The sequence below is a fragment of the Aquarana catesbeiana genome, linkage group LG08, assembly GCF_042186555.1.
Source record: "Aquarana catesbeiana isolate 2022-GZ linkage group LG08, ASM4218655v1, whole genome shotgun sequence".
Lineage (NCBI taxonomy): Eukaryota > Metazoa > Chordata > Amphibia > Anura > Ranidae > Aquarana > Aquarana catesbeiana.
The window spans coordinates 18,932,218-18,951,258 of NC_133331.1; the positions used below are offsets into that span (position 1 = coordinate 18,932,218).

The following is a 19,041-nucleotide window of genomic DNA, read 5'->3' on the forward strand; positions in this document are numbered from 1 at the left end:
AAAGCCAGGAGACACTTTGGGACAAGTCCTTTATTAAAAAATTAAAAATAAAAAAATATCCCGCGATGTCCATTCATCTTCTATCTCGCCGCCTGACAGATCTGAAAAAAAAAAAAAAAAGCCACAACAAATCTGCCTCCATTGGAGGCTCCCGCCGAGTGATGCTTCTTCTTGGTGACAGCTATTTTATAGCTGAGGGCAGGGCCACCCGGTGACAGGTGATGTCACGTGACGTTAGGGTGCGTGTTATATGCCGATAAATATGGTAGTTCTTTTTCTTTAACCTTTTACATTTTATTTAACTTTATTCCTATCACAGGTGGCTAACAAACCCCCAATGTCATAGCATGGGCAAGTGACAGGTCCTCTTTATGATACATTGGGGATCTGTTAGACCCCCAATCTCTCCCATGCCATTCAATGCAGCTATTCAAACACATCCTTGGCTAGACTAGCTAGAGGAAGGACAGCTGTGACATAATACATATCGCTTCCGAGCTCATTCGTCGCAGGAGGAAGTTCCTCCTGCTTTCACTGAGGAAGTTGTTTCCCAGGGTCCCGGGCTCCCCATAGGAACAGGCTCCCTAGAAACCACTGCGGGTAGCACCAGTAGGGGGCCCATAAATGTGATTGGTAGACATGTGCAGAATTGAAAAATTAGTTTTGTTTCTTTTCAATTTGTTATTCAAATAAATGTATTTAGTTAAAATTGTTTAATTTATTTAATTCGTTTTTGGAATTTGTTTAAGCTCAATTAGACCAAATTTGGAAAATTTCTAATGAATTCAATTTGTTTTCTCTATTCTATTCTTTTATATTATTTCATTTTCTATTCTATTATTTTCTATTATATTATTTTCTATTCTATTCTCGTCAAATCTATTCTTTTCTATTCTATTCTCTTCCATTCTTTTCTATTCTATTCAAAAATTTTAATTTTGGAAAAAGGTTATATTCTTTCTATTTTATTCTGTTTTATTGATTTTTCTATTTTATTCTTTTCCAATTATTTCATTTTCAATTCTATTCTTTTCAATTCTATTCTTTTATTTTCTATTCTATCCTTTTAGTCTCTATTCTATTTTTTTCCCTTCTCTTCTTTTGTATTCTGTTCTGTTTTACTCTATTATATTCTATTCTTCTATTTTCTATTCTATTATTTTCTATTCCAATATATTATTTTCTATTCTATTATATCAGATACATAGATACATCTATCTTCTGAAATTTTAATTCAAATTATATTCGAAAACTATTTGAATTAAATTTCGAAAACTATCCAAATCCCGTTCGAAATTTTTGCTTCGTTATTTCGGATTTGTTTAAATTTGTTACTATTGTAATTCCAAAATTCGGATAAATCTGAATTCCCAAATAACGGAAAATTTGTCCAAATTTCGATTTGGAATGAAACGAACCGCACATGTCTAGTGATTGGGCGGCTCTAGAAGAGAACCATTCACAACAAAATAGTATAGGGATTGTATGTTGCCTATGTGATAAAAAATAAACTCGGCTCAGGTGCCACCCATAGCAAGCTGATTGTTGTGGGGGCACTGAGCAGGAGGGAGGGGCCAGGAGCACAGAAGAGGGACCCGAGAAGAGGAGGATCCGGGCTGCTCTGTGCAAATCCACTGCAACAGAGCAGGTAAGTATAACATGTTTATTATTTTTATAGAAAAAAAACTGAGACTTTGCAATCTTTAACCCTTGACATGTTGGGTATCTATTTACTCAACACAACCTTATCTGTTACAGTTTACCAACAATTGGTTAATATACTGAGTTTGCGTTCCCTAAAATGAACTGTAGCGTATATTTTACTGAAATTTTACGATTGATAAACCATACACTGTGACGTAAAAAATTGGCACTGCCACCATTTTATTCTCCAGGGTCTCTGCAGGGTAAAAAGGCACCTCTTCCAACCTGACCCCCTCTTACATCACTTAGTAGTGGTTCACACAGATCAATGACCTCACCTTGTTACTCCTGTATCAGGACTGTAAGCCTACATCAGAATACCTGTCCTACCAAATCTAACCACCTAGCTATGCCCGATAACATAGAGATGTCCTGTCCTTTTGAACACCCTGGAACCCCAAGACATCCCCACCTTTTCCTACCCCCTATTCCACCCCCCCCCACACACTTTTTGAGAGCTGGTTCTGAAATTTTCTGACAACAAAACTTGTTGTCGGAATTTCCGATCGTGTGTACACAATTCCGACGCATAAAAGTCCATGCATGCTCGGAATCAAGCAGAAGAGCCGCACTGGCTATTGAACTTCCTTTTTCTCGGCTCGTCATACGTGTTGTACGTCACCGCATTCTTGGCGATTGGAATTTTCAACAACATTTGCGTGACCGTGTGTATGCAAGACAAGCTTGAGCCAACATCCTTCGGAAAAAAGACCACGGTTTTGTTGTCGGAAAATCCTATCGTGTGTACGGGGCATTACACTGCCTTGCTCACTATACCTGTAACCTATTTCTCTCCCCTTGCCTTCATTCTCCTTCCTCCACTGGTCCTTCTTAACTTGCCTACTTCTGCTTACACAAACTCCCACTTACCCCCCACCACTACTCCCTGTAATGTCTTCATTCTTTTCTTTCATTTTATATTAAAAAAAAAAAATCAAAAAATGAGTGTTGGTATACACAGGGTATTGACATCTTACAGTCTACATACATGTATTTTCCATTAATGTGTACCGCAGTGAATTTGATCTTTATGGTTGCAGTTTCTTTGTTCCGAGCATGTCTCCATTTACAGAAATTGTATTGTAATAATTAATATGATCTGTGATATATTAACAGTACATTGCCCCCTTACGGTAACATCAACATCATCTCCACATACAGCAGAACCTTACCTCTGGTCAAATCTGATGACGTCATCGCAGCTCCAATCCCGACATGTTTCGCCACCCCCATTGTGGCTTACTTATGAGGGGAAATTTACAGTAATTGTATCCTAATAATTAATATGATCCGTGATATGTTAACAGTACGTTGCCCCCTTAAGGGATAATATCAGCATCATCTACAAATACAGCAGAACCTTACTTCCAGTCAAACGTGATGACGTCACTGTACCTCCACCCCAACATGCTTTGCCATGCCCCTTACAGCTTACTCATGGGGGGAAATTTACAGAGATTGTATTGTAATAATTAATATGATCTGTGATATGTTAACAAAACATTGCCCCCTTAAGGGTTAATATCAGCAACATTTCCACATACAGCAGAACCTTACTTCTGGTCAAACGTGATGACGTCACTGTAGCTCCACCCCCAACACGTTTCATCACGCCCCCTTGTGTCTTTGTCTGGGGGGGGAATCATGTTAGGAAAAGCCCTGCAAGCAGCATCTTTGGGGCGGTTTGGGAATGCTGTATACAGAGCTCCCAAAATGCCCCTGCCCTGTGAAATGAATGGGCAGCGTTCCCAAAGCTCCTAAAAGGTGTTTCAGTAGCACCGCAACCCTTCTTTGGGGTTAAAAGCACCCCGCTAGCAGCTGAAAAGTGCCATTTAAACAGCGGTAAAACGCCACTAAAACAGCAGCTAAAATGAGCGATGCTTTACCGCTAATGCGGCCGCGGCCCCAGTGTGAAAGGGGTCTAAGAGACATGATGTTTTTTTTTGTAGTTGTAACTTTTTGTCATTTTTTTTTTTTTTTGTGTTACTTACTGTCAACAGTGCAGTACAGCATCATCATATGGTGGTGGTGTCTGCTGTGGCAAGGGACCAGGGACACTGACTGGTGAAAGTACAAAAAAATAATAATAATATTTTTTTTAATTTTATTCATTTAAAATTTTTTTTTTTTCAATTTTATTTTATATTACATTTTTTTATTTCAAAGATTTTTTTTAAAACACTGACCAGAGCAATATAATGTTACCGTAATAACATTGTACTACTCTGTTGAAGCGATCAGGGCACTGATAGGTGGCACTGATGGGCACTGATGGGTGGCAGTGATATGCAGCACTGATGGGTACAAAATTATAAAAATTTAGTTTGAGTACAGTGTTGTATGACCGCATAATTGTCATTCAAAGAGTGACAGCGCTAAAAGCTGAAAATTGGTCTGGGCAGGAAGGTGTATAAGTGCCCAGTATTGAAGTGGTTAACTGTGATAGGTCAAAGCTAATCACATGGTACAGATGGGCTGTGATTGGCCCTGTCTGTACCATGTGAACCCCTTTGACCAATCACAGCTAGCAGTACAATTGTACACAATGGATGGCATGAAAGGAAGCCATCCATTGTTTACAACTGTCATGAGCCGTGCTGTGATTGGTTACAGTGGTCATATGGTACCAGCAGAGAGCTGGTACACCGATCAGTCATCGGCTGTGCCCACCGGTGACAGATTGCGCCACGGCACAATAACGCGAGCGATGCTTTCTGAGAGGATGTCAATAACGGTAAAGCCACCGCCCGACTGTCATTCTGCTATAGGCTGGGCGGGAAGGTGAGAAGGTGGTGTGGTTGGTGACGGGAAAATTAAAAATATTCACGCATGACACAGGAAATTGCTTGTGAACACTTTATTTTGAACTGTTGATGCACCTAAAGAAGCCGCCAATTATAAATGGACTTATCTTCACATAAATATGCATAGATACACTGTATGTAGTGTGTATTTGTATACCTATCTATCAATATTTTATATATATACATATATATATATATATATATATATATATATATATATATATATATATATAATGTATAGTGGCCTGAATTTATGGGAGGAGCCCGGGGGTTATTTAACCAGCCCGCTCGCCTGTGGTATTCTTCGGTTTCCTGTGCGCGATACTACGTCACTAGGCCGACTATTCAAAACTCAGCGTCCGTGAGTTCTTGTCTTCGTGAGTTCCCGCATTCGCAAAATTTCCATGCTCGAGAGTTTCGAGGTCCTCGTTACCGATTCGTATTTTCGTACAACGCGTCTGGCTCGGCTGTAGCAGGTAGGGTTCCGGCTGACGTTTTGGTTTTCATGCATTGTTAGATATCATGTCTCTAAACCGTGATATCAAACTTATGAATCACTCACAATTTCACAACGTAACCGCAGTGCATAATACTCGCACCGTCGTTATGTTAGCCATTTTCGTTATTTGTACCCCACCACGACGTAGACGTCGCTTCATTCAGGCATGTCTAGCACCGATTCGTAACTCTGACTGGCCAGCATTTCACTATCACGTATCACGCTCCGATACAAATCCAGTCGCATTGAAAAATGCACCGATTCGTCTCGGCGTGCCCCAGGTATTTGCCACATTTCGGTACATGCTCCAGAGTCCGATTCGTAGTCAGTCGCAATAACGGCATGATCGTTTAACCTTCTATGAGGAGGTGAGTTGCCATCTAGATAAAGGAAGACCCGTAGACGTGGTGTATCTGGATTTTGCAAAAGCATTTGACACAGTTCCCCATAAACGTTTACTGTACACAATAAGGTGCGTTGGCATGGACCATAGGGTGTGTACATGGATTGAAAACTGGCTACAAGGGCGTGTTCAGAGGGTGGTGATAAATGGGGAGTACTCAGAATGGTCAGGGGTGGGTAGTGGGGTTCCCCAGGGTTCTGTGCTGGGACCAATCCTATTTAATTTGTTCATAAACGACCTGGAGGATGGGATAAACAGTTCAATCTCTGTATTTGCAGACGATACTAAGCTAAGCAGGGCAATAACTTCTCTGCAGGATGTGGAAATCTTGCAAAAAGACCTGAACAAATTAATGGGGTGGGCGACTACATGGCAAATGAGGTTCAATGTAGAAAAATGTAAAATAATGCATCTGGGTGGCAAAAATATGAATGCAATCTATACACTGGGGGGAGAACCTCTGGGGGAATCTAGGATGGAAAAGGACCTGGGGGTCCTAGTGGATGATAGGCTCAGCAATGGCATGCAATGCCAAGCTGCTGCTAATAAAGCAAACAGAATATTGGCATGCATTAAAAGGGGATCAACTCCAGAGATAAAACGATAATTCTCCCGCTCTACAAGACTCTGGTCCGGCCGCACCTGGAGTATGCTGTCCAGTTCTGGGCACCAGTCCTCAGGAAGGATGTACTGGAAATGGAGCGAGTACAAAGAAGGGCAACAAAGCTAACAAAGGGTCTGGAGGATCTTAGTTATGAGGAAAGGTTGCGAGCGCTAAACTTATTCTCTCTGGAGAAGAGACGCTTGAGAGGGGATATGATTTCAATTTACAAATACCGTACTGGTGACCCCACAATAGGGATAAAACTTTTTCGCAGAAGAGAGTTTAATAAGACTCGTGGCCACTCATTACAATTAGAAGAAAAGAGGTTTAACCTTAAACTACGTAGAGGGTTCTTTACTGTAAGAGCGGCAAGGATGTGGAATTCCCTTCCACAGGCGGTGGTCTCAGCGGGGGGCATTGATAGCTTCAAGAAACTATTAGATAAGCACCTGAATGACCGCAACATACAGGGATATACAATGTAATACTGACATATAATCACACACATAGGTTGGACTTGATTGACTTGTGTCTTTTTTCAATCTCACCTACTATGTAACTATGATTCGTGCCTTTGTCATGGCAAATAAAATCATTTCCACTGTCACTTACAGCGCTTCGGTTCGAATCCAGTCGCATCTATAATGCACCGATTTGTTACGGTGTGCCCCAGGGCTCGGCCTCATTTCAGTACATGCTCCGGAGTTCGGATCGTGGTTAGTCGCAGATGCCGGGCGACCAATCCGCATCTCTGTCATGGGAATTAAATACCTTTTATTTCTCCCCCACATATCGCGCCCCCGTTTCGAATCCAGTCACATCCAAGATGCACCGATTCGTTACGGTGTGCCCCAGTTGTTTCGGCTTTATCCTATACCTGTACCAGAGCTTGGTTCATTGTCAGTCGCAGTGGCGGCACAATCGATTCGTGCCTCGGTCAGGGTAAAACATTTCAGTCATTTCATTGTTACGTACTGCGCTCCGATTCGAATCTAGTTGCATCTAAAGATGCACCGATTCATTCCGGTGTGCACCAATGTTTTCTGTTGCGTAATTTCAGTACATGCTCCAGAGTCCGGTTCGTTGTCAGTCGCAGTCGCGGCATGACCGAGCCAGGCCTCTGTCATTGCAAAGATGTTTCATTCATTTCATGATCAAGGCAAACATTGAATTCATTTCGCTGTCGATACACCGCACTTAAAATTTGAATCTTAAGCATTTGTGAGGTATCGATTCAACCCGGTAGGCCACAACAGTCCTGGTCTCATTTCATGCCAGGCCCCACAGTTCGACTCGTAGCTTGTCACAGTCGCAGCATACCGATTTGTGCCACTATCAAAGCATTTACATTTCACTTATTTATTTCGTTCCGTACACCTGTCGTTTAAATCACCATACAAGTTACTACTTTAAGTTAGTTAGCAAACCCTTCACGAGTTGTCACCTTTCATTTTCCTCCAGGTCAGTCTAAGTTCAGAAGGTCCACCCTGCACCGGGTTGGACGATATCCCCCCAGGTAAAAAAAAAAAAAAAAAAGGGAGCACAAGCTGGGTAAGTATGGCTTTTAGGGAAAGGAAGCAAACTTAAAATTCATGTCACCCCCAACAGGTTCCAGTCAACCAAAACACGATCTCAAGGACAGGATATCTTATCTAGATCAACCATGTCCCAGGCCGGCAGCGAAGACCTCACGGCCACTCTGTCACCTTCTCCGGTCTCAGAGAGCAGCAGTGTGCTGTCCCTCAGGGGATGGACTATCCCCAAGTTGATGGCAGAGCTAAGACGCAGAGGTGTGCCCTTCTCCGCTACAGCTAGGAAAGGCGAGCTCTTCAAGCTCCTCTTCCCCCCTCCAGCCGCAGCAGGACCCAGCACTCAGCAGGCATCTCTCCAGTCAATATCCTCTGCCATCTCACAACTCCACACTATGGTATCGTCCCTGGCTTCCTCGGTCACGGACGTACAAACCAGAGTGGTACTCCTGGAGGCTCGGCCGGCCGCGGCTATTCCTGAAACCGACCGCAACCCAAGTTTTGACACCCCTTCCTGCAGGTACCACAGGGTGGAGCCCCATTGTCTACCCCTCCTATTTGGTTCCAGCCATCAGGAAGGACATTCTGGACGGCAGGGACGTCAACCTTGCCTCTCTCCTCATTTCTGTCCATGATCTGGCGGAAAATAAGGCCTATACATGGGGTGATGTGTCGGTGGTCCTTAAGGCCAAAGACCCCCAGACTCAATCGGAAATTATCTGTCCCAGAATTTACATTGGCCTTTGGCATGCTGAGGGATGTCCTATGTTCAGCCGCTCCCAGGAGGAGGGAAGAGCTGGACTTATACCTCCATACTGTAGTAGACCTGGGCTACAAGTATGGAGGATTTTCCTTTTATGATTATCACTGTTCTTTTTCCGCAAAGGCAGCAGCCAGACTCACACAGTTTCAAACGACCACAAATTGGAGCCTCATGGACACAGAGCTGTTCTGTCGCCACTTTGCCGGCTTGCGCTCACCACTGTGTGCAATTTGCCAGTCCTCCACACACACCGCCACCTGGTGCGCCAATGCGACAGTCAGACGCCCCTTCGAATTTCTCTCTACCTCCGGTGCACTTCAGGGTCAGTCGGCCCCTGCACAAATGCCTCAGGAGGACAAATTCGGACGCCCAGTCCGAACTGTGGGAGGGGCAGCCATCTGCAACAATTATAACTACGGGTCCTGTAACTTCAGTCAGTGCCGCCTGCTCCACATCTGCACCTTATGCCAAAGGGCGCATCCAAGAAACTTGTGCGAAGTCAAGCAACAGAAGAGGGCATGACTAAGCCGAGTAAACATCCTGTGGCTAGGGCTCTACCTCACCTCACACCCCACCCCCTCCCTTGCCATCTACCTTATCCAGGGATTCACAGTAGGGTTTCACACCGGCCTCATTTCACTGCCCCATACTACCTACGAATGTAGGAATCTTCGCTCAGCGGCCACTGACGAACAGGCCATAGACAAGCTCTTACAGGCAGAAATAGACCGAGAATTTATTATAGGCCCCTTCACTCAGCCCCCTTTCAGTACTTGGAGAGTCAGCCCTAGTGGGCTTGTCAAGGGCAAGTTCTCAAATAAACTACGTTTGGTGTACGACCTGTCTGCGCCTCATTCTTTCCACATTCCCAGTCTCAATTCCCTAATCCCCTCCGAAGAATTCTCCCTAAAAATATTCCTCCGTGGATATGGCAATCCAAGCGATCATCAAAGCAGGTACAGGCGCCTGGCTCTCCAAAGCCGATATCTCGGACGCCTTCAAGTTCCTGCCTATCCACCCGTCTTTTTGGTGCTGGCATGGCATTAAGTGAAAGGAGGCATACTATTTTGCCACGAAATTGACTTTCGGTTCGAAGAGTAGCCCTTGGCTCTTCGACACATTCGCTCAGTCCCTCGCCTGGATACTCTTGCACAAAGCTCATTACCTGGAGGACTTCTTACTAATAGAACCACCCAGCATGCCTACAGGAGACCTCGACAAACTCAGAGTCGTATTCGGAAATCTCAATGTTCCCATCGCTGAGCATAAAGTCGACGGTCCAGCACACATCATCACCTTTCTCGGGGTCAACTTAGATACCTGCACCATGCAGGCTTGTCTCCCCCTCGACAAACTAACCCGCATTAGGGCGGTCCTCCAAGAATTCACCCACACTAGGGGGTGTACCAAAAAGCAGCTGCAATCTCTCCTGGGAATGCTTAATTTCGCCATGCGAATCATTCCACAGGTTCGCACCTTCGTGTCATGTCTGCTGATATTTCTGTCACAAACACAAGACCCTGATCAAATCCTAAATCTAGATACCGCAGCAATAGCGGACCTATCTATGTGGGAGGAATTCCTTTTCGCCTCGAATGGCATATCCCTATTTATACCTACGGTTTCGTCCCTTTCACTCCAGGTGGTGACAGATGCTGCAGCTTCTACAGGCTTTGCGGCAATTTTTGGCCACCAATGATTTTCAGGACCCTGGCCTCAACAAATACTGTTGTTGATACCTGGCTTCACCCGAACATCCTCCCTCTTCGAGCTCTATCCCATAGTGGCAGCCGCACAGCTCTGGGGTCATCATTGGACAGGGCAAACTGTGGTCCTCACCACTGACAATCAGGCCACGGCAGACATTATCAACAACGGCAGGTCATGTCCTTCCTGCGCAGATTGGTACAACTGTCTTTGCAACATCAATTTAACATCCACTGTTCATTTATTCCAGGCAAATACAACCTAGCTGCAGACGCGCTGTCACGTTTTAATTACACTTCCTTTTTCAAACAGGTTCCCGGAGCCAATCCAGTGTCGGCCCCTATCCCCATTTGGTCTCAGCTGACCCTGGACTAGTTCAACGAGCAACCCAGCTCATCAATCACTCATTGTCCCATAACACATTCAAAGCCTACCAGACAGCTTGGAGGGCGTTCAATAAATTCCTGACGCCCTGCTCCGAGGGAACAACAGATGTCAAGCAAGTACTGGCCTTCATTTCATATTGCCACACTCAGCTGGCCTTATCTCATAATACTATTCGGCTATACCTAGCCGGCATACAACATTTCTTGACTCTTCAAGACCCCGCAAAGTCTTCACTGTTTTCGTCCCACGCTATCCGAGCCATCCTACGTGGCACTCAGAAACACCAACCGGTGGTCAGTACCAAATGTTTACCTATTACAGGGCCCATCTTTAGGGATATGTCGACCATCCTGACTACTTCTCCATTTGGTCTTCTCCCCAGTACGGTCCTACAAGCAGCCATATACTTGGCCTACTACGGGTTCTTGCGACCTGGCGAGTTCACCTGTAACAACCTGAATGACCGCAACATACAGGGATATACAATGTAATACTGACACATAATCACACACATAGGTTGGACTTGATGGACTTGTGTCTTTTTTCAACCTCACCTGCTATGTAACTATGTAACCCCGCAGGCCAAGTACTACGCAGACGACACTTCGCTACCAAGACCACTTCGTCCTCTACCTCGAGGTTTCTAAAACCCATCAGGCAGGCTCTGGAGTGGACATTCACCTTTACAAAACCAATAATGGCTGGTGTCCAATCACCATACTCAATCATCTTCTGTCACTCCGGCCTGAACAACCAGACTCCAGTACCCTTCTACCGTTTCCAGTCAAACCCTTAAGTGCCTGTCAGTTTGTGAAACACATAAGGATACTTCTCCACAACCTTCACCTTAACCCCAGTCAGTACTCCGGCCACTCCTTTCGTATTGGAGCGGCCTCAGCAGCATCCCGCCACGGGGTCCCAGACCACCTCATTAAAAGACTAGACAGGTGGAAGTCAGCCGGCTTCACCCGGTATATCCCTAATCCTCAAGTGGAGATGGCACAGGCATTTTCAAAATTGGCTCAATGAATAACTGAAAAACCAATAAAATACTATACCCCTACCTGAATGTTTTTGCCCCCTTATTTTGGTATACCGTCCATCAGACCAAGGCACACTTTCAGGTCCATTTCATGTGGTAAGTCCACACTTCCAGGTCTATTTCATATGGTAAGTCTTATCTTAACCATAAATGTTATCCATGTCCGTATCGGCCATAGGGCTTCAACCATAAATATATATATATATATATATATATATATATTTATGGTCGGAGCCCTCCGTCCTGAGAGATATGAAGCACATAAACACGTCACAAGACTAACAACAGAAAATAGACCTGAAGTGTGCCCTGGCCTGCTGTATGGTAAAACCAGATCTGCTGGGTGGTATGCCAGAGAAGGGCGCAAAAGACTTGGTTAGGGAGGTAATGATTTATTTAAGTTTACTGACATACTACAGGGCAAGCTTGCCAAAGGCTCATGACATTTCTGCTTGTGGATTGGGAATTTATCGAGCGAAGCAAGTGAATTTCCACCTGCCCATCTTCTTGAGGACGTGGTCCAGGACCCCGTTTCGTGAGGCTGCTGATGCTACTCCAATGCGAAAGTATTTCCAGAAAATTGGCCTGGGGTCGAGGCCTAAGTTGGGCAAAAGATTTCTAACGTGTCTAGTGAACTGGTTGCTACTTAGAGGGCTAGTAGGGAACGGTAGTAATGGCTGCCCTCCGAGAGGTTGGGCAGATGAGCTAATAACTGGTCTAGAATGGCCACGGGGCACCAGGCGTTGCGAGTCTGGAAAGTATGATACACTGGGACCAGACTGTTGTGTTTCGGACACCATGAGGTGCCGGATGAAGTAACTTTGGTGGCGTGTCAGGTGGCGTCTACGTAACATGTTACTGTGGCCGGTGACTGAATTCACTGGGGCCTAAGAAGCCGCAGAAAGCCAGGTAGATGGCTGCGTGAATGACCGGGCTGAAATTAACCCAAAGGGGAATGTGACAGGATGGTAGACATGTCTCGGAATATGGCGCTGGTCGCAGGTAAGCATTTACTATTGATTTGGAGTTGCCTGTGACTACCGCGCAGGATGGTCTTGACTGCATGGGCGACAACCAAAGATGGTTTGGTAGGATTTTGTAAGGAGATGAAATGCTGGATGCCAGCTAAGTAGAGTCTAATGGTAATGTGTGAAAATGCCAACTGTGTGTGGCAAGATGATATGAAGGCCAGGATGTGATGGAGATCTCCTAAAACTGCCCCAGGGTTTGAGGCTAGGAACCTGTCATAGATTTTCCAGGCAGTACGGTAGGCCTTCAGGGTGTTGTGAGAAAATGTTAGATTAATAAGGCAGGTAGCATTGTGAAGGTGTTGTTTTAATCCGAGGTTAGCAACGACCAATGTGGGATAAGAAACATGGTCGGGTCGGTTCCAGATCCCTGCGAAAAGAATGACGCAAAGTTAAAACGGGTAGTGCGTCAGCCAGAGTATTGCATTTGCCTGGGATGTAGATGCAGCGAACATTATTTGGTGCTGTGGGGATAGTTGCACCAGCCTGCTCAGGAAGGCCATGATGGCCAGCGAGTTGAACCTGCTTTTATTTATAATACTAGCTGTGGCTTGGATGTCTGTGGCAAACGACAAGGTTTGTCCTGCCCAGTTACTGCGCTAGACTTGAGCTGCTGCAATAATGGGGTAGAGTTCGAACAAAGAGAAGGACTAACTGAACCCGGGAATCAAGAGGATTTCTGACGGCCATGGCCCTGCAAACCAAAGATGGCTGTTTATTGATTTGTTTGCGCAAAAGTTAAAGCGTTTACAAAATAGGGGATAGTTTTATGGCATTTTTATTAATCATTTTTTTTTTTTTACTAGTGATCGCGATTTTTATTGTGACTGCGACGTTATACACATTTTTGGGACCATTGTCATTTATACAGCGATCAGTGCTATAAAAATGCATTGATTCCTGTATAAATGACACTGGCAGTGAAGGGGTTAACCACTAGGGGGCGGGGAGGGGTTAAGTGTGTCCTAGGGGAGTGATTACTAACTGTCAGGGGGGATGGGCTGTGTGTGTGACGTCACTGATCACCGCTCCCGCTCACAGGGATCTATGATCAGTGACACTTGTCACTAGGCAGAACGGGGAGATGCTGTTTACAACGGCATCTCCCCGTTCATCCTCTCCGTGAGGCGATCGAGGGTGTGCCCACGGCAATCGAGTCCGCGGGACCCGCGACCCGACTCACGGAGATCGCGGCAGGGGCGCGCGCGCACGCGGTGGCAAATTCAAAGTAATGTACGGGTACGTTACTTTGCGCAGCCGTGCCATTCTGCCGACGTAAAAGTACAGGAGCCGGTCGGGAACCGGTTAAGGCAAGTTGCAAAGGTAGGAGGGGATCGATGCGTTTGGGTAGATAAGATGGAAAGGCAGAAGGAAAAACGAGAAGAACAGGACAAGGAATGACAGCCGTAGTGACAGCTAGTTTGCGTGCGAGCGCTGTTAGGTGAGACTTTAGAAAACTCAAAAGAATGCGTGACAACCGAGGTGAGCCAGGAGGTGACTGGCTAGGTAACTGATGGCTCGGATGTCCGTCTGTGCTCGGCACAGACTAATGAACCAGAGCCCCCCCCCAGGGCGGACTGGGGCAGGTAGCTGAAGTCTGGTATTCTAAGTAGGAATGTTGCGATCTGTAGTTAATTGTCGTATGTTCAGTATGCTAACGCTTGCACTGCCAGCAAGCTGGACGTTAGGCGACCTTGTCTGAGTGGTGAAGGATCTCGGATCGCTCTTCGAAAACAGAGTGAAGTGCACAGAAGTATGTGACAGTTACTAACGCCTCGGGAGCAAGTCGAATCGTGTATGTGAAGTAAAATATGTTGTGAAAGAGTGTTTAACCGGTTCCCGACCGGCGCACGCCGATGTACGTCGGCAGAATGGCACGGCTGGGCAAATGGGCGTACCTGTACGTCAATTTGAATTCCCCGCCGTGCCATTGCGTGCGCGCCGCCGGCCGGGAGCTCTGTGAGTTGGGTCACGGGTCCCGCGGACTCGATCGCCGCGGGGATACCCGCGATCGCCTCACGGAGAGGACGAACGGGGAGATGCTGTTGTAAACAGCATCTCCCCGTTCAAGTGTCACTCGATCTCTGCTCCCTGTCCTCGGAGCAGAGATCAGTGACGTCACACATACAGCCCATCCCCCTACAGTTAGTAATCACTCCCTAGGACACACTTAACCCCTCCCCCTAGTGGTTAACCCCTTCACTGCCAGTGCCATTTACACAGTAATCAGTGCATTTTTAATCTCACTGATCGCTGTATAAATGACAATGGTCCCAAAAATGTGTCAAAAATGTCCGACATGTCCGCCATAACATCGCAGTCACAATAAAAAAAAAAAAAAATCGCTGATCCCTGCCATTACTAGTAAAAAAAAAAATTATTAATAAAAATGCCATAAAACTATCCCCTATTTAGTAAACGCTATAACGTTTGCGCAAACCAATTATTAAATGCTTATTGCGTTTTTTTTTTTTTTTACCAAAAATATGTAGAAGAATACGATCGGCCTAAACTGAGGAAAAAAAATGTTTTTTTATATATTTTTGGGGGATATTTATTATAGCAAAATGTAAAAAATAATGCATTTTTTTCAAAATTGACGCTCTTATTTTGTTTATAGCGCAAAAAATAAAAATCGCAGAGGTGATCAAATACCACCAAAAGAAAGCTCTATTTGTGGGAAAAAAAGGACGTCAATTTTGTTTGGGAGCCACGTAGCAGGACCGCGCAATTGTCAGTTAAAGCGACGCAGTGCCAAATCGCAAAAAGTGCTCTGGTCAGGAAGGGGGTAAAATCTCCTGGGGCTGAAGAGGTTAAGAGAAAAGCAAGGGGGATAACTTTGAACTACGCACCTGACTTGATGCCCTAGTAGTGAAATTTTTGGTTAAGGTTGAGGACTGAGTAGACCGGGAACCTGTAGTAAGGTGACATGGGAATTTTGGTTTGACAAGGGGGATTGCAAAGAGCTGTTTGGGGCAGCTGGCCCCCTGGTGAAGATGCAGGCCCTTGACAATGTTTTTGGGAGATATTGTCCAAACCTGGTGCAGGGTGGACCAACTGGTAGTCTAACTGACCTAAAGGGGAAAGGGATAGAGAAAATGATGAGTAGCCGTGTTGCAGCACTTGCTGAAATGCTTGCAGCGATTGTCTTATTTGAAAGGTGAAAAAACAGAGTTTAGCAGAATTATGAGTATGTAGGAATGACCGTGCGCAACATTGTACAATAGATGGAGTGGGATGTGAATGTTAATGCTCTGATACACGTAAGGCTGGAGATCTGAATCCTAAGTTCCACTGTATTTGTAAGCGCCGATGCAACTAGTTTGAACCGGGCTGAGGTGTGAGCACCGGTGGGGTTTATTTGTGAAAGATCGGTCGAAGAAGTTTTGTCATGCCAAGGATCCGAATCGTTGAGCTGGTGCTGCGATTTGGACTCCGATTGGTTGGTGAAGTTGTACTGCCAAAGATCCGAATCGTTGAGCCGGTGCTGCGACTGGACTCGGATCGGTTGGTGGAGTTCCTATTGCCGAGGATCCGAATCGTTGTGCTGATGCTGCGACTAGATTCGGATCAGTCGGTGAGGTTGCATTGCCAAGGATCCGAATCGTTGAGCCGGTGCTACCACTGGATTCGGATCGGTTGGTGGAGTTCGTATTGCCGAGGATCCGAATCGTTGCGCTGATGCTGCGACTAGATTCGGATCGGTTGTGGATGTAAGGTGATGAGGGGGCTTGTATGCTGGATCCGAATCGTTCAGCCGCTGCTATGACTGGACTCGAATCGGTTGGTGATGCTTTGTATTGCAGAGGATCCGAATCATTGAGCCGCTGATACGACTGGACTCGGATTGGTTGCTGGGGTTGGAATGCCGAGGATCCGAATCATTGACCCGTTTTGCGACTGGACTCGGATCGGTCGGTGAAAGTTGTATTTGGCAAGGATCTGAATCATTGAGCCAGTGCTACGACTGGACTCGGATTGGTTGGTGAGTTGAAATGCCAAGGATCCTGAATCATTGAGCCCTTCCCTCCGAACCGATGGCGTAAATGCCAAGTGTGGTGTTTGTGACCCTGGTAGTTCTGCCACTGGCGTCTGTTTTTTTTTTTTTTTATTGTATTTTTCTACCATTTATTTATTGTTTTACAATATTATTTTATAAAAAATATTTTAATTTTTTTTTTTAAGAGTTGGGGGGCTTTGGTGAGATATCGGGGGTCTAAGCAGACCTCTGATGTTTCACCTTTGAGAATGAGAAAGGAGATTGGGAGCACAGCCTCAGCTGCACAGAATGAATGGACAGGAATAGCTCTGTATAGAGCTGCCCCTTTATTCGCAAACTGAAACATAGTAAACACATGAATGGATTGAGTCCGTGATCGGTATGGATCACTGACTCTCCATGCAGATCCCCTACAGCAGCTGGCAGGAGAGGGGAGGGGGGAACTCTGCTGAGCTGTGGGGACAAGGGGAGGGGCCAGGAGAGAGCGGGGGGGGGGGGCAGGAAAAAGTACAGGGGAGGCTGGAGAGCACACGGGGGGGCAGCAGAAAGAAGCTGCATAGGAGGCGTGGTGGGTGCGGCTGCATATAGAGGAACTGATCTTCCCATCCCCCCCACTTCTCATCTCCTTTCAGCAGCTGCAGGAGGAGAACGGAGAGATCAGTTTCTCTGTATCAGTGTTTCTCAACATTTCTTCAACATTTTAGTCAAGCCGCAACATATTGCCTCTTCACTGCCTGTCAAATGCCTCTGAAAAGCGATCTGCATCGCTTTTCAGAGGAATGGTATTTTCTTGTTGGTATTATGAACGCACCCTAAAAAAATCTGTTCTGATCGTAAAGAAAAAAGGGGGTCAGAATTACAAGTAATGTGTATACATACACGCATGTAAACACACACGTACGCAAATACACACATATACATATAAATACATGCACACACATAAACGCACACACATAAACATGTACACACACATATAACTCTATACACATGCACACACATGTAAACATACACATGCACACAAATAAACGCATACACACATATAAAACACACACACACATGCACACACCCAAACATGCAGACACACACATATAAGCACACACACATGCATACAAACATATATAGATCGCCTTTTTAAAAATCTGCAGCTGCAGCTCTGTGCCTTAAAGAGGAGTTCCACCCGAGGGCCAGTCAAAAAAAAAAAAAAAAATTAACAGTCAGCAGCTACAAATACTGCAGCTGCTGACTTTTAATTGGACACTTACCTGTCCCTGGGTCCAGCGATGCGAGGGGAACGAAGCCCCGCTCGTCCCCCCCCTCCGTTTAGCGGTGCCGGCATTGCAACTGTGGGCGCCGGGCTGTGGCTTCACAGCCTGGCACCCACTGCGCATGCGCGAGCAGCGCCGTGTGCCGTGATTGGCCACTCAGTCACCTGGGACCTGTAATGGGTCCCAGATGATTGACAGGAGGGAGGGAGCAGAGCTGAGCCCTTCGTGTGCCGAGGGGGAAGTGATGTCACCAGCCCAGGTACTGGAAGAGGCAGACTACGAGGGACCCCCTAGCAACAGGCATTTAGAGGTAAGTAAAAAAAAAAAAAAAATATCCAAATGTTTTTTTGTATTTTTTTTTTTTTATTTTTTATGTAGTTTTTTTTTTTTTGGGTGGAACCCCACTTTAAACTCTCCATGCCGGGTACTGCACTGTAGGGGGAGGCAGAGAGCACAGCACACAGTGTGCTAGACACGTCTCACTTACTTTCACTTTGTGATCGAGCTCCTGCACTGCCGAATGATTTACGCACCGGCTGAGGATCGGGGAGCTCGGTCCCATATGCAGCCACCGCTCGGGGAGAGGGGGGTACACGGGCCCCCTGCAGCATGAGGCCCACTCATAATGGCGACTTTTGCGACCCCTATACTTCCGCCCCTGATTGCGAGTGATATTGAGAACGACCAACAGTTTTTTCATGAAAGGGGTGCGGGATAGGAAGCATAATAAACCGCAAGATTTTGCACGACACAAAAGTTTGGATACTACCTGCGACCGTGAGCGGGAACCGCTGATGAAGACCACGAATGAAAAAGCCGAAGTGCACCTGCGATTGAATGTACAGACTGCAGAACATGAGGTGAGCTGGGAAGAGTCGGCCCGGTGTGGTACCGCGCACTGGAACTGACACAGAACATCCTGGGTGGTCTGGTTAAATACCCTCCGGGCTCCTCCCATCATTTCAGGCCAGTAAACAGGCCTTCCTATATCTATATATACGGTAATTGTGATTTTATTTCGCTATAGTTTGCACACAGAATGTGCTGCACTTTCTGTATAGAATTTCAGCTTATATGTACATCGCTCTAAGGCAATTCCTCTTATGCCCCGTACACACGGTCGGATTTTCCGACGGAAAATGTGTGATAGGACCTTGTTGTCGGAAATTCCGACCGTGTGTAGGCTCCATCACACATTTTCCATCGGATTTTCCGACACACAAAGTTTGAGAGCAGGCTATAAAATTGTCCGACAACAAAATCCGTTGTCGGAAATTCCGATCGTGTGTACACAAATCCGACGCAC

General features: G+C 45.8%; 1 protein-coding gene across 1 annotated transcript in view; it reads left to right on the forward strand.

The window, feature by feature from the left end:
* Positions 1 to 19,041, forward strand: part of LOC141105620 (C-type lectin domain family 2 member B-like) — a 108,714-nt gene that overhangs the window by 15,122 nt on the left and 74,551 nt on the right. The gene's annotated exons all lie outside the window — the stretch shown is intronic.